The sequence below is a fragment of the Molothrus ater genome, chromosome 19, assembly GCF_012460135.2.
Source record: "Molothrus ater isolate BHLD 08-10-18 breed brown headed cowbird chromosome 19, BPBGC_Mater_1.1, whole genome shotgun sequence".
Classification (NCBI taxonomy): domain Eukaryota; kingdom Metazoa; phylum Chordata; class Aves; order Passeriformes; family Icteridae; genus Molothrus; species Molothrus ater.
Window position 1 is genome coordinate 4202142 of NC_050496.2, and position 16838 is coordinate 4218979.

General features: G+C 52.2%; 1 long non-coding RNA gene and 1 other non-coding gene across 2 annotated transcripts; both read right to left on the bottom strand.

The window, feature by feature from the left end:
- Positions 1-13227: 13227 nt before the first annotated feature.
- Positions 13228-14786, bottom strand: LOC118693754 (uncharacterized). The gene is made up of 2 exons (XR_004981308.2): positions 14477-14786; positions 13228-13658 (listed from the first exon to the last, which is right to left on the bottom strand). It is a non-coding gene; the product is annotated as an uncharacterized LOC118693754 (long non-coding RNA).
- LOC118693990 (small Cajal body-specific RNA 16) lies at positions 14272-14427 on the bottom strand. Its single transcript, XR_004981359.1, has one exon. It is a non-coding gene; the product is annotated as a small Cajal body-specific RNA 16 (non-coding RNA).
- Positions 14787-16838: the final 2052 nt, after the last annotated feature.

A 16838-nucleotide genomic window follows, 5' to 3' on the forward strand; every position in this document is an offset into this window, starting at 1 on the left:
CTTCTGAGCCCCCTGGCAGGGGTCCTGGCCATCCTGGACAGCCAGGGGGATGTTCTGGGTTCCCACACCCAAACACACAGAGTCACAGACACACACCATGGGTGCAGGAGGGCATGGACAGTGGGACATGCCCTCAGCCCCCTGAGCATCCTGTGGTCCCACACCCCTCATGGCTCCCTTGGGGCAGGGCTCTGGGGGCTTCTGGCAGAAAAGGAGAGCACATTATGTTAAGAAACATTGGGGTTTGCATTTCAGGCACCATCAGGGGCAAGGTCAGCTTAGGGCGATGGCACAGCACGGTGCTCCAGGGCCATGGGGTACTGGGAGGGAGGGACCCACCTCAGTCACTGCTGGAGCATCTTACCACCTCTTCTTAATCAGCCAGCATTCACCCAGCTCAGGGTATTTGCAGTCTGGGACACCTCAAAGAGCTCAGTCTCACACCATGAGTGGTTTAGCTGTGATGTACTAAAAGCAAGAAGTACAATTGTGTTTTTTACAGTACCAGAGTATCAACAGTGTTAAAATAAGGACTTGAAAGTTAGGAACTCGTGTCTCTGCTCCCTTCAGCAGCACTACTGAGACATGTTGTTTGCCACAACATCTTTTATTAATGGCTCACTCCCTTAGAATATAAATCTACTAGAATTCAGAGTCATATCCTGACATTTTGATGCAATTCTTTCCCTAGGAAAGCTGAATTTGTGGTTACCACAAATGAGGGATTAAGCTGCCATTCTTTCTTATACAGACCTTGTGTCTTTTAAAGTTAGTCAAGCATAGCCCCTTGTCTGATCTGAACTAGTCCTTACAAGAAGTTGTTTCATGTTGAGAAATTGTTCCTCTGAATCTCATTTCTGTTGTGGCACTTGGCCAGCTGCCTTCATGTAGCTGGAATTAACTAGTTAACTGTAATTAGATTTAGTTATCTGATTGATATTCCATGCCATTATGCCTGCAACATCCTTTTTCTGCTCTGAAAGCCTGAGATATAATCCTACTGGCATAGCAGGGTGAGGAATTTACGCCCACTCAGATTCCTTTTTGTTCATAACATTTCCCTCTTTAGATTCTGGGCAATATTTTAATTCTTACTGACTGCCTCTATTCTACTTCACCAAATGGCCTGGTAACCAGAAAAGCTTTATTTGAACTTTTAAAGGTATTTGGAATCTATTGATAGACTGAAAATCCACAATTTAATGTCTAAATCAATCTTAGTCTCAGCTGTTTTCTGCAGAAACGACAATCTTAGCAAAATAGACAAAGCAGAGGAAAGAAATATAAGTTTACATTTTTCTACTGTTGTTTATTTTCCTGTTGCATCTTCTCTTATGGAAGCTCCAGCCACGCATCGTTAGGAGGAATATAATGAATAAATGTGTGGGTGAAATGTTTCAGGAAAGCTGTGAGGCATGCTGGAGACTGAAGCCCAGAGGACACAGGCTGAAAGTGTGAACTATTCCATATTTTCAGAAAATTAGGAACACAGGCTGCTAGATATGAAGGGAAGTTTGGCCTTAGGGAGGTTATGCAAGGGCGGTCACTTCCCTCCATCTGAGCACTTTCCCTGGACTGCATTCCTTCACGTTATGAACTTTAGTTACACAACTCAAAGCAACTGTTATCTTGATTCAGGCAATATTGCCATGGAAATTAATGAGAACTATTGGTAGTCCATCCTTTACTATTAATAATAACTAACTGAAAGTGCAGTTGCTTGGGAGCAGTGCAGGGCTGATGCATATGAGAAAAGATTCAAAATGCCTCTCAGCCGTGCTGGAATGCAGCTCAAGCTCCTGGAATTTCAGCAGGCAGGAACTTGCTCTGGTTTCTTTTGTTTGCATCCCAGGCAGTGAAGAAAAGTGAAGCCATCCTGATTTCTTGCTGTCCATCAAGTCTTATCTTCAGAGCTGTTGTACTAAAGAGAGGAGATTGTCAGCAGTTCATGACAAGAGAGAATATGTTCACTCAAGGTCTTGCTGCTAAGCTGTACATTTATTAAAATAAGTGGAAAAGGGATGTGAGTTTGGGTTCAAGCACACTGAAGTGCTTCAAGAGCCATTCCCTCACAAATCAGTCCTGTCTGAGTCAGTGGAATTTTTTATGTAGTACTGGCTGCATTGAAATAAATAACCTGCTTCCTGAACCTTCAAAGCCATGGAAATGGTCCCAAACGATAACACTGCCAGCATGATGGAAATAATAATAAGCATGATGAGTGACAAACAGTTAATGGAACAGAGTTGTGCCCTGGGGACATTCATTCTGGTTTGTAGAGTTTTTATTTAATGCATCACGGGTATTTCACTAGGTGTCACCATTTTTGCTTTCCCTTGTCAGTCTAGGGAGAGGCAAACTGGTAAAGCTGGGTGTGAGGATGTGTGAACTCCTTCACCCCTCTTCTCTTAAAAATAACTGTGATCCCCAAGTTCAGCCCTCCAGACACAGACCTGGATGTGCCCATCCATTACAGTTGTACGTATTTTTGTAAGCTCCCTGGACAGCCTGTGCTGGGGAAACAGTGAACAGCAGGAAAAATTTCTCCACTTATCTCTGGAGATCCTAAAGCCCTTCATAATGGCAGGGAAGACACTAATAATCCCAATATGCAGTATGAATACTGAGGCTCACAAAATGCCACAGGATAAGTCACACAGTAAGTCAGTATGAGAAAGGAGAGCAGAGCTCCTCACTTCCTGGGTGGTTCCCTTATTTCCAGGTATTCCTGCCTTTTAGCTCTGCAGTAGTTTTCCACTATTCACCAGATTGAGATGAGGGTAAAATATCTCCAGACTGGCCTGTGTTCAGAGAGGGAATGTTATTGTATAATACCTAGAGGGTTTTACATTCCATGATGAGATTTTTATTCAGGATTAAAGCAACCTTAGTTTACTGTAGTTTATTGCACCATAAGTGAAGGTGTATTAACTTCATACCACTATTTGATTTATCTGAGCTTTCCCATAGAAAAGCCTTAAATGACCTTGTAGACTGGACTTGATGCCACAAACAGGCAGAAACATGTTTTTTCCTGTCTTCTCAAGTGACTGGTAGGAAAATTGAATTGTAGCCTGGGAGCTGGCCAGGGACACCAGCTGCCAGTGCTCGGAGTCCAGCAGCTGACATCAAAGCCCCGGCCCCATTGACAGCAAAGGTTACGCAGACAAACGTTAGCAAATAGGGCCAAGTCCTGATTCATAAAATAGATGAGCTGGGATGAGCATGGCACATGTCCCAGCCCTTATTCCCAAGCTTTCCCTGCAAAGCCTGGACCCATCCAAGGCGCCCTGCCTCCAATCCGTGGTGCTGCTCAGGAGCCGTGAGATGCCAAAACAAAAGTGAGCAGGTGGTGCTGCAGGGGGGGCTGCTCGTACAGAGATAATGAAATGTGAGGAGCTGTGCAGTGGATATTCTGGGTGAAGAATCAGATCCAACATTTATTGCAATGCCTGTGTTGGATGTTTGTAATATCTAAAAGCCTAATAGCACTGTTTTCTTGGGGGATTGTGAGGAGCAGGGGACACTCCCTGGGGCTCCACTGGGTTATTTTATCCCTTAGACATCAGGTTAAAGTGAACAGGTTAAAGAGAACTCACCCCCATGACCTTTTTTCTAGTAAAGAAAATAAAGGTATAGGGAATACAGGGAAAAACACTTGGATAATAACAAATTTGCTGAGGTATTTTATTGATGCTGAAGATGTCAAGCTCATAATACAGGGAGCTGGAGTTGTGAGTGAGGAAGGGTTCACTGGGCTGTTGAGAATGCCCAACTTTTCTACTTGCCTTTGCAAACAGCCCTTGTGTCCGTGTGCCTGGGAGCTGCCTGGTACCTGCCTTCCAGGGAACAGCCTGTTTCCAGTTGTCTCTTTAAATGACTTAAGGCACTGCCAGGATCTGATCACTCATTTCTTAGAAAAATAGGAGTCTCAGCCAAAGGCTCACAGAAACGATGAGTAAATTTCCTATAAAAATAAAAACAAAGGCTGTTTACCATTCTTCCTTCTAATGAATCTGACAGTACAAATACTCTCAGCTGCTTCAACAGGCACTGAATCAAGCTGCTGGGTCACTCACCAGGTAGAGACTTTGTCCCTATTTGCCTCTAACATGTTGATAATTTTTTTTTTAATGCAAGTAATAAGAAACACTTACTATTAAAAGTATTGCACAAATCCATCTTCTTTTAAAGGACACACTGACTCCACTAGAGCTGGGTCTGCTCCCTGTGGGCAAACACAGCACCTTTCAGTGGAGCTCTGTCAGGACAAGTTGCCTTTGTGAGTGCTGCTCCTCCAGCACCACAGTGCCTGTGTCTGTACAGCTTATTCCTGTGCCTGGAGGAAAACGAGGCATTATGAGGCACTTGCACACCAAAATAACTACCAGTATTGCTATTTTAGGGTTTATTTTTTAACTTGCAGTCTGTGGATCAGGCCTGTGCTGGCTGCCTTCGTCCATGTGAGTCTCAGAACTTGAGAAACACAAGTTTTGTGACGCTGTTTGCAGACCCCAGAAACGCTGCTTATCGTCTCTGATCAGCATCACGCTTTGCATGAATTCCGGTCCTGTATCCAAGGCAATCTCATTATTTGCTGTACACGCTCGATCTGCTGGCTAATTTCTTTCTCCTTCTCACGGGGGAGGAACCTTTCTGTGCTCCACAGGCCTGCCTGTGTTTAGGAGATTAAAGAAAGCAGGCAAGACACATGAAGAATGTCACCCCATGGCGGCGGCAGCAGCCTGAATGGGAGCACAATTCCGAGGCAGATGTTCCTTGCAATTGAATTGTCTGTGTCAGTGACTGAGAGCTCAGCACTCTGGAGGGGTGTGAGGCAGAGGGCACGGCTGAGCAGAGGGCTGGCTGCAGCTGAGGAGCTGGCACAGAGCAGGCAGCAGCTCTGCTCATTCTGACATTCTGCAGCATTCATCAGTCTCGGCCTCGAGCACCGCTGGCTGCCTGTCCTGGAATCAATTTGGCTGATGTAGCGCGGATGAAAGCCACGTTTGCAATCTCTTTGCCAGGCAAGGCTGGAAGGATTGATAGCATCCTCTGTCCCTGGTTTAGAGAACTCACAGCAGAGCTCCACTGAAGGGACACCCTCTGAGAGTGTGGCTCCATCCCCCGAGAGAAGGTGTTTAACACCTCCTGCCTCTGGTGATTGTCAGAGGGAGCCTGAGGAGACAGGGAAGAGATGGCATTGTCACAGCTGTGGCCCTGCAACCCGGTGCAAGTGGGAGGTGTCAGAGTTTTTTCTGAGGGCAGGTTTCAGTATCAGTCTCCAAATAACTTGTTTTGACAAAGGGGATGGTCTCCAGCACAGGATGCCTATTTGCAGTCATGGTTACAAGCTGGTGGCTACAGACTAATGTGTGACCACTAAGTATTTAAGTTGTCTAATGAACAGCTGTTTGATTTGCTTCTGGTCCCTATCAGGCTGAATCTGAATTAAACAAGAGCCTAGTGATGGAAAGGACTGAAATGCTCCCAGACAACTCCCCAGACAGAGACTGGAAACGAGCCCAGTGCTTTCCTTGTGCCCCATCCCCAACAGCCCCCCCATGCACCCGGGCCCTTGTGGGCCTTTGCTGCACCACTTCTGTGGGGAGCAAGAAAAGAGAGTGTTATGAAGCAGCCAGGAGGAGGCAAGAGGCAGGTGAATATGGCAGTGGTGGGAGATGAGGCAGAACCAGTCCAGCAGAGGCTCCAGAGAAGCAGAGGACAAATCTGCCCAGCAGTTCACCTGGAGACGACATCCAGCTTGGAAAGAAGATGAGGATGCACAATGGACAGGATGATGTGAAAGGGGGACCACCACCTATCCACCAGAGCCCCAGCTAAATTAATTTTGTGTCACAGTCAGCCAGAAAGGACTTTCTGAGGGAGGCTGAACACCCTTTTACCAGCAACCTCTCAGTGAGATGCCCTGGGTGAGCAGCTGTGTGCTTCCCCTCCCCACCACTGCCCTGGCACTTTCAGGAACACAGAGAGAGCTGGAGCTGATTGCAATAAACCCATTAGCACATGGATGTGAGCCACAACACAGCACTGTGCAAACTAACCCAGAAGGATGTTTGCAATGTAGGCAAGTTAATTACCAAAAATAACCCCCAACCCACCCTGGCTGCTGCGCTTTGCCATGGGAACAATATTGTGCATGTGATCACATTCAGCAGGACACAAGCAGCCTGAGGGTCTTTTTACATTTGGCTTGAAAAGGCTAAAAATAGACCCCAAACCACATTCCTTTTTTGCATTGCCATCTCCTCTGCCTCTTCCTATTCCCTGGCACTTTTACATGCAAAGCAGGATTTGGGATCCAAGGCCCCATAATTGGACTCCAGCCTGGCAGCTGCAAGTGGAACAGCTGGAGGTGTTATTTTTATGGGTTATTAATTGACTCCATGAAAGCCCAGCAAACAGAGAGCCAGGGAGCTGCAGTCCACAGCCACATGACAAAGTCTTAGTGACAGGAAAAGATAAAATAAAAGAGGGAACACAGAATCCTAAAGCCGATTAGTTATAGCAATTTCTCCAAAGCTAAATATAGGGAAAAAATCCTCTCCCATCTTCAGCTCCGTTGGCGGAGATGAGAAAGCACAAGGAAGGAGATAGACAGAAATTTCATTTTTTACATTTTTTACATGAACCCTCACAGGTTGCAGAGAGAAACTGCTGCTTTGGTGACACTCCCAACTCTTAAACCCATCTGTCCCTGGCAGCTGCCCCCTGAGCAGCCCTTTGCTCAGCACTCACAAGTGCAGCTGCCCTGTTGGAACCCAGGACATTGCTCTGGCTGCCCTGGATGGCTCGAGCCCCTGGCTGGGGGCTCAGAGACCTCGGCACAAAGCCAAAGACACCTGTGCTTTTGATTTTAACCCATGGAGAAAATTACCAACTTTATGTGAAGATTTACAGGCCACGAGAGTTTAAGTAGAATGATACTTAGTTTGTCACAAGGTAGAAAAGTAGAATTTTGGGGCTTTTAGAATGGGGGTTCAAGAGGCAAGATGGAGGGATTTCAGTCTGCTTTGTCCTTCTTCTTTCTTCTTCTTAGCCTCCATCTTCTGTGTGATGGTGGCACTTTTGGATTGGTTTAGAGTAGAAACCAACTGTTTAGCATAGGTGATAGGTATTGGAAAATTATTGTAAATAATGTACACATAGTTTTTAGTATAAAAAGATAACACCACCCTGAGGGCAGTCAGTGTGCCACAGACCGACCTGCTGGACAGATCTCAGCAGGTCAGAAAAAGAATGTCATAGACAACAGAAAATAAACAACCTTGAAAACCACAGTTGAGGAATCCTGACTCCTTCTTTGATTGCAGGGCTGGGAAAAAGAGACTTTTCAACACCTCGGGGTCATCTCGACCACAGAGGCTCTGAGACTGCCCTTGCTCCAACCTCGCTGTGCGGAGCAGGGGAATGACACAGGGAAGCTCCTGCTGCCATCCCAGCACCCAGTCATGGCCAGGCTGGCACAGTCCTGGTGCCTCTCTGCCAGGCATGGGGTGAGCCTGCAGAGCCCCCCCTCCAAGGGGCTGAACCACCCACCCTGCCCCAAACCAAAGCAGGACAGAGCCAGGAGAGTTCTTGCCTCCAAGTCTCCTTCCTCCCTGCCTTTCCTGTAGCTGGGGACAGCTGAAGCCACCTGGGGCCACAAGAGAAACCCCTCATCAAGAGCTGCAACAAGGAGAGGCTCTGGGTGCTGACAGCACGAGGGGATGGGATTGGGTCATCACCTCTGCAAAACCTGTTGTACATCTAAGACCCCAGGGAAATAAATAACAGGCAGCTCCAGCAGAGGTGTTGAGAAGCTGGGAAACTGGCAGAGCTTTTCAGATTTACAGGAAATTAATTTAGCCCTAGTCTGGATGCTGACAGCCAGCAAGGCCCTCTCCCCAGGACAGCCCATATTGCTGGCCCAAGCTGTGGGGTCTTTGTCACACCTCAGGTGTAACTTCTGAAAATAAATCACTGCTGTACAGCAGAGGTGAAGCAGCACCTCTCCCAGAGCAGAGTGCCAGGATCCTGGCACTCAGCATCCCCTGTGCTGGCAGCCAAAGGGGAAGGGAAGGCAGTGGAAAGGCTGCTGCTGCTTCTGGGCCAAAACTCAGCCCAAGAAAGCCCCTTCCTCATCAGGAGGCAGGACAGTCCCATGTTCCACAGCTCCAAGACAGGGATTTCTTCCCACTTCCATCACCCACACAGCAAGAGAAGCACCAAATCCCCCTCCAGACGTGTCTTCACAATGTTCAGTCATAGGCAGTGGTTAGAAGAGGGGGATATTTCTCTCTAACCTCCATCCTTGACACTAGACACCCCTCTGGGTGGGTTTGGGGTATTTCCAGTCCCTCCCATATTCCCAGCTGCACAGGAGACAGCTGAGGGAAACCCATGTTTTGTAACCTCACCCTCTGGAGACCATTTCTGTGATAACCAATCCCCTTAGACATCCCTTCAACACGAGCGTGCCCTCCTGGCCCAAACCCACCCCTGGGCTTGCTGCCAGGGCTGTTTGCCACTCCAGCCTGGCAGTGCTGGGACTGTCCTTGGGCAGGAAGGCTCCTCTTCAAAAGCCAGCTCTGCCTCATGCTATGAACTGGGAAGAGCTGTCAGAGCTCCTGCCAGGGGCCAGCACTTCATTCCTGTAGGATGGGGTTGGGGTTAGGCCTTTATTTGCAGCACAGTCTGCCTGCCCAACCCCCCAAAACACAGCAAGGCCATGGGGCTTCCAAAACTTGGGTTTCATATTGTGATGGAGCCCTTCCCCAGGCTGGGGGTTCCCCAGGAGCAGAAGTGCCAGGGACAGGGGGACAGCCCCAGGACAGGGTTCCCACAGGGCAGGCAGGGCTGGATACCCAACATGAAGGCCACAGGGACCTTCCCCTCACCCAGTGCTTCAGCCCAACCAGGCAATTGCTCTGTGTCTGACAACACAGGAGCTGAACAGTTTCTCTCCAGGAGTTTCTCTAGAGGAAAGAAACAGTTTCTCTGCAGGAGAGAAACCAAACATGTCACAGAGAGCTGTGGTTCTGCCCTGTGTCCCTGTGGTGCTGCACAGAGCCCCTCTCCACCCCCTTTAACCCCTGCAGGTGGGCTGCAAGCACAGCAAGGGAGCTCAGCATCACCTGTGTGACCCTGTCAGGCCTGGGGCAGTGCATGTTGCTCCTGCATCCACAGGTGTGGCAGTCCCAGCTCTCCCCAGGCTATTTTTCCTGGTGAGGCTCAGTCTGTGCCATCTGTGCTACCATCACACCTCTCCACAGATCCAAAGCCGTGGTTGCACAGGGACAGACAGCACTTGGGGACAGCAGGAGGAGAGGAGGCTTTTTCCAGGCAGTGTCACAACCACAGGTGACAGTGCTGGAGAGCAGAGAGCTGCTGGCAACTGCCAGGGTTGTGAAAGTCTTTGGCCCTCGTGGCGTGGGATGGGGATTTGGGAGCAAAGCACATCAAGTGAGCTGAAGACAGTGACATTTTCCTTCCCAGCTGCTCCATCCGTGCCCACGCAGCCAGTGGGATGACTCTGTGCAACTAATGATGCAATGTGATTAGTAAACAAATCATGCATTTGCACCAGGAAACAAACAAACAAACAAAAAAAAAACAAAACAAAAAAACCCCAAAAAACCCCCAAAAAAACAACAACAAAAAAACCCCACAAAACAAACAACCCCCCCAAAAAAAAAAAACCAAAAAAACCCAAAAACAAACACAAAAACAACAACAACAAAAAAAACCCAAAAAAAAAAAAAGAGAGGAAGAGGAGAGAAAAGAAAGAAAACAAGTCACATTCTGGGCTGGCAGCAGGCAGCAGTGAGCTCTTTAAAAATCTGCTGAGGAAGGCACTTGCACAGCACATGGTTTGGGCAGATCAATGAAGCTGCAAAGCAGCCTGGCAGGCACACAAATCCACTTTCTAATGAAATTTACAGCAACTGGAATTTAGGTCACTACTCGGAAGCATTCAGTTTATTCCAGGCAGCTTTTAAAATATTTAAGAAATAGCTGTCAAATTAAGCCTGCTCACCTCTGACTGCAAGGTCCAACTTGGAGCCATGGCAGATTTCTTAGCTATGGCTTAAAAAAAATTTTTTTTAAGCTTTCTTTGCTTGCCCCCTCACTTTATTACCACAGCACAGTGATTGGCATCAACTCCAGCCATGCAGTCCTGGCTCTGGTAGGAGCTGGGAGTTCTGAGGATTCTCAGGCTGTGCCCAGCCCAGCCTCATCCTTCCCCAGGGTCAGGGCAGTGAGACACCAGACGTGTCCTTCCTGCAGCTCGTGTCCAAAGGACTTCAGCTGCTGCTGAGGGAAGAGCAGTGCTACAGCCAGACCTAAAAAGAGCTCTTGAGGGAGCAGCTAAAAGCAGCCTCTTAGCAGAGGTGAGCCTTCACCAAGTGGGCTGGGCTGCACTGTGGTTGCCAGTGCTATTCCCAGATGTCACACTCCAAGAGAGCTGCCAGAGCATCTTCAGTGGGGGGTGGAGGGAGAGGAAAGGTGGCAAACAGGCAGTTCTCTGGCTGTTTACCCAGCAGAAGTGGCCACAGCCTTCAATCTCCACACTCACAATTCCTGCAGAGATCAGAGCAGTCCACTTCCAACAGGGCAAGGTTCAAACCCTTACCTCACACAGACAGTGGGAACTGATTGCTGCCCCAGCTTCAGGTCCAGCCAGGCACAGAGCTCAAAGTTCTTCCAGCCTCAGCACAAACCAGGAGCAGAGCAGGGAGAGCAGGAGGCAGCCCTGGAGTGGGGCTGGGCTCAGTGCAAGGGGAGAGACCCCAGGCACAGCCAGGCCCTTTCTGGGCTGTGCTCTGGAGGATAAAGAGGTTTCCTCATAGCTCACCAACCTGCCCCACCTTGGCAGCTGCCCTCAGCTTGTTCCCCCCAGCCTGGGCATCTCCCCTGCCCACAGGGAGGGATGCTCCCCTTCCACAGGGTCTGACCAGACCCCAGCACAGCCCCAGTGCTTGGGATTTGGCCTGGCTGCAGTTGAGGTTTAACACAGGTGCCTGTGCAAACACCTCTGCCTCCTTCCTCCTTACTCCCATAAATATCCATGTCATGCACAGCTGATGGAGGATTTGGTTGGCTGGGTTATGATCCTGGCTGCTGCTCCACAGCTGGCTCTGCACCAGGATCTGGCACTGGGGGGACACAGTCTCTGACCTCCCTCCCATCAGTGCTCCTGGCCATGGATGAGCACACCAGAGCACACTCAGACACCATCCCTGTGCTCATCCTGCCCCTTCTTCCACCTCATTGTCTCTCCTGACAGAGTTCCATGCCCATCCCTGCAGCTCTCCTGCCCCTTTTGCTCCATTCCTTGTCCATAGGGATGTTATTGAGTCTGGAAGTGATCCTTGGATATTACCCAGCTCTCTGGGACCCCTCCTCCCTCTAGGGCATTTACCCATAGGATTGCTCCAAGAAGGTCCCTGGAGAGGCCACTTGGCTCTTCCCATGCCCAGGCTCTGACTGGACATCCCTGGCAGCACATGGAGGCCTCGGGCCTCCGGACACCACAGAGCTGCACATCCCACCTGCCTGTGGAGCTGCTCCCCTCCCACATGGATCCAGCTCCAAAATGTCACAGACCCACACGGTACCAGCAGCTGCAGAGGAGCCTTCTCAGGACTTTGGCTGCTCACAGTGACCCCAAGATGTGTTAGAAAGTCTCTTTTTCCAGCCCAGCGCTCGAAGAAGGAGTCAGAACTCTTCAGTTCTCGGTCTCAAGGTTGTTTATTGTTTCTTATCTGTAAAATTCTTTCTCCTGGTCTGTGAGGTCCGCTCAGCAAGACAGTCAGAGGCACTGTGCCTGCCCTCAGGGTGGTGTTATCTTTTTATACTAAAAACTACGTGTGCAATGTTTACAATTACTTCCCAATACCCATCACCTATGTTAGACAGTGAGCTTCTACTCTAAACCCATCTAAAAGTGCCAACATCACAGCAGAAGATGGAGGCCCAGAAGAAGGAGAAAGGTTGGACACACCCAGATTCCTCTATCTTGCCCCCTGAACCCCCATTTTAGAAACACCAAAAATCTATTTCTCATCCCATGACAAACTGATTATTATTCTACTTATGTGTTCATGGCTTGCAGATCTTCATCTAAGGCTGCTAACTTGCTCCATGGGTCATAATCCAAACCACAGGAATCCTGGGCTCTGTGCCAGGGTCTCTGAGCCCCCTGGCAAGGGTCCTGGCACTTCAGGACAGCCAGAGGGATGTCCTGAATTCTGACATCGCCTGTGTCCCTCCACAGCCCCAGCATCAGCTGCTCACCCAGACACCCAGCTCCCCTCTGGGTGCTCCCTCAGGCACTCAGTGCTGCAGTAGGGCAATGCTGGGTCCAGTTCTGCTCAGGATTTTGTTCTTAGTGAGACACTTGGAGGCAGAATTTAGCAAGGAAGAAATCCTACACCTGGCCAAGGAGCCAGCCTCGAGTTGAGCAGCACATCCTACAAGCACAGGGAGCACACACAGCCCAGCAAGCAGCACAGCCTTATGGAATTTCACAGCACACTGGTGTTGGGCTTGGCTTGGGAAGGTTGCAGAGCAAGTGGAAATTCCCTCCAGGAAGGGAAATCTAGGAGCCAGGCTCTTGTGCAAGTGAAACATTGGTCCCTGCTGTTTAGATACATTTTTCTCCCCAAGAAAAAGGAGAGGGAACTTGGAACGTGCAAGTTATCCCTCCAGGAAACCTCATCCAGGAGCTGGGCACGACCTGATCCAACCTACAGCAGAGCTGCCTCCCCTGCACACTCCAGCTGCTCCTGCTGGCTGCAGGCTGGCCAGGGACATCCCATGGCATGCCCCGAGCTGGCTGGCAGTTGTGTAATGCAGCCTGGGCTGCTGCCAGGGCACGGAGCAGGATCTCCCGAGGGAGGTAATCCTGCCACGGCCTTGCTGTCTGCACATCCGATAACAGAAAGGCTCCCGGTTCTCCCGTTTCCGTGAAAACAAAGGATTCTGCGGAGCTCCACACCCTCTAGTGGAGGTGGGAGCTCGGCACACCGAGATAATCCCAAATCCCACAGCTCAATTCAGGATCCCATTGCCTGACAGCTCCCCAGGCAGGGCTGGGGCACATCTGCAGGGTGTGACAGCCCCGGGGACAGTGCAGGTGTCACTTCTGCACAGCCACCCGCAGCAGGTAAACACCTGCCCACAGTGTTCAGGCACAAAAGGATTAAACAAGAAGAAAGAAAATCAGCTTTGAAAAATAAATTTTATTCACATTCACTATCCAAATAGGCACAACTGCTTTCTATAACCCACAGGAAAGCTGGAGGGGGACTTTTTACAAGAGCATGGAGTGCCAGGATAAGGGGGAATGGCTTCAACAGGCATTCAACAGGGAAATGTTAGATGGGGTATTAAGGAATTAGGGAGGGTGGGGAGGCCCTGGCACAGGGCACCCAGATAAACTGTGGACATATTCAAAGCCAGGTTGGACTGGGCTTGGGGCAACCTGGGATAGTGGAAGGTGTCCCTGCCCATGGCTGGGGGTGGAAGGAGATGGTCTCTATACTCCCAAACCCTTCTATGATTCTGTGATACCCCAAAAAGACCACACAGGAATTACCAAACTGCAAGAGCAGCTCTCACCATCCTGCAGAATCACCTCTTGGTCCAGCCACCTGAAAATAAAAAACCAAGATGTCCAGCCAGGAATGCTAAAGCCAGAGCCCCCATCCTACACACACCTACCTCCCTGGATCAGTGTTAACTGAAGCATCATCCACCCCAGCTCTCCCTAAAATCCTTCCCAAAAGCATCTCTAGCACTTCCAGAGCCACATCACCCATCCCACAGCAACAAGGAACTGGAAAAGCACTTGTTATTTTGGCAGGGAATGTTTGCCAGGAGCCAGGATCACTGTGCTGCCAGGTTCCCAGCACAGGCCCTCCCCTCTCCCTTCCCACACCTGCCAGGGCACACAGCCCTGAGGTGTCCTCAGGTGAACCCCCCTGCAGGAGACAAACCAGACAAGTAAACAAGAGAGCAAAGTACACAACTTCCAACAAAGCCTTACATTTGCTCAAGTGCAGAAACCAACTTATCACTGTTCCCTGCTACCTGGGGAACAAAGTTGCAACTCAAACAGCATCTAGTGATAAATCAAGTACCCAAGTTCTCATTTCCATACTTGACAGAGCACCAGTTGATTTTGCAAAACATTTTCAAAAGAAGACTCAGTACACCTTAAAAACCCCCAATCTAACCCGTTTTCCCTTGGATTAGGGGTGCAGCTGTTGTATGCAGTATCATACATGACCATCAAAATGCTTCATGAATGTTCACACCTGTTACTGCACAGGTGAGGCCCAGCACGGAGCCCACCTGGGAGCTGCTCTCGGGCACGGGTGAGGCTGGCTGGCACCACCCAGCAGCCCTTCCCCAGCCCACAGACCCTGTACCCCTGCCAGGGCGGCCACACGGGGCTCCCACGACTCACCTGCTGCTCCCTCACCTCAGCAAGGGCAGCACCCAGTGCCACCCGTGTCACCATGCGGGGCTGAGCCCTGCCAGGACACCCTGTGACACACAAAGTTCTGGGACACTCACAGCAAAAACAAACCCTGCTCTGGCTGTTGGCCCTGGGGAACCCTCCCCACCACACAGCTCAGCCCTTACACCCCACGGGCCCCACTCTGCTCTCCCACCCTGCTGTGGGCCCAACATCTCCCTGGGGAGCAGCCACACCCCGGAGCTGTCCCTGAACAGCACTCCATCCCTCCTACAGACACCCTACACTGTCCCAAAGCCCCCAGAGACCCCAAATCCTGCAGCCCCCAATGCTCCAGCCCCCCAAACCCTGTTCCCCCAGCCCTCACTGTAGCCCCCCACATGAACCCCAGGCCCTCACTACCCAATATCCCCCCTTCACCCCCAAAACTCCCCACAGCTGCCTCCCCCAGCCCACCACAGAACCCCACAGCCTGTCCCCCAGGCCCTCACTACCCCCCTTCGCTGCATCCCAAGCCCCCCAAACCGTTTGCCCCGGCCTCCTCACGTTCACCCCTGCCTCCCACACCGTCCTCCAGCCCCATGCAGCACCCCCTGCAACCCTACGCCCCTCCCCCCGTACCTCAATACCCGCCATTCTGATCCCAAACCCCCTCTGCACCCCCAAATCCAGCTGCACCCCGACCTCCATTCCCTGCACTCCAGTACCTCGTTTCCCACCCACTCTGCACTCCTTCAGCACCCCAAACCCCGAGTCCCCCAATGTCCCCCACTTCCCACACCGCCCCCAGCCCCTGTTTACCCGCAGCCACCATTACCGCCCCTCCTGCACCCCACACTGTGCCCCCGACCCTCATTACCCCCAGTGCTCCAGACCCTCCTACTTCATCTCCCCCAGCCCGCTCCCCGCACCCCACACCCCGCTCTCAGCTCCCATCCAGCCCCCCATGTCCCCGACCCTCCCTCCTGCACACCCCGTGCCCGCCATGGCCCCCGGCCTTCCCTCAGCACCCCGTGCCCGCCATGGCCTCAGACCCTCCCTCAGCACCCCGTGCTCGCCATGATCCCGACTCTCCCTCCTGCACCTCCCGTGCCGGCCATGGCTCCGGCCTTCCCTCAGCGCCCCCGTGCCCGCCATGGCCCCCGGCCTTCCCTCAGCACCCCGTGCCCGCCATGGCCTCCGGCCTTCCCTCAGCGTCCCTCTGCTCGCCATGATCCCGACTCTCCCTCCTGCACCTCCCGTGCCCGCCATGGCCTCCGGCCTTCCCTCAGCGCCCCCGTGCCCGCCATGGCCCCCGGCCTTCCCTCAGCACCCCGTGCCCGCCATGGTCCCGACTCTCCCTCCTACAACCCCCCGTGACCGCCATGGTCCCGACTCTCCCTCCTACAACCCCCCGTGCCCGCCATGGTCCCGACTCTCCCTCCTATAACCCCCCCGTGCCCGCCATGATCCCGACTCTCCCTCCTACAACCCCCCGTGCCCGCCATGATCCCGACTCTCCCTCCTACAACCCCCCGTGCCCGCCATGGTCCCGACTCTCCCTCCTACAACACCCCGTGCCCGCCATGGTCCCGACTCTCCCTCCTACAACACCCCGTGCCCGCCATGATCCCGACTCTCCCTCAGGGCCCCCGTGCCCGCCATAGCCCCCGGCCTTCCCTCAGCCCCACGCGGCCGGAAGCGCGGCCGGAAGGGCACCGAGAGCAGCCGCGGGCCAGAGCGCCGCGTGGGGCACGGCCCGCCAGGGACAGCGCCCTCGTGCGGCACGAGCTGGGACTGCAGCGGCGGCCGGGACCCGCCCGGAGCGGAGCCGGGAACGGGAGGGGAGCGAGAGGGGAAGGGCCGGGAGCGGAGCCCGGGAACGGGAGGGGAACGGAGCCGGGAACGGGAGGGGAACGGAGCCTGGGAATGGGATGGGAACGGAACCCAGCTCTGTGGCCTCGGGGCCGGCAGAGAACGGGACCCTGCGCAGCTCGGAACGGCCAGACCGGGCAGGGTTTGGCTTTGGAGCTGCTGGTGAGAAGGGAGTCACGGAGATGTTCCAGGGCCTGGAGTCACAGAGATGCTCCAGGGCCTGGAGCCACAGAGATACTCCAGGGGCTGGAGTCACGGAGATGCTCCAGGGGCTGGAGACACAGAGATGCTCCAGGGGCTGGAGACACGGAGATGCTCCAGGGGCTGGAGACATGGAGATGCTCCAGGGGCTGGAGCCACAGAGATGCTCCAAGGGCTGGAGTTACAGAGATGCTCCAGGGGCTGGAGACATGGAGATGCTCCAGGGGCTGGAGACATGGAGATGCTCCAGGGGCTGGAGACATGGAGATGCTCCAGGGGCTGGAGTTACAGAGAT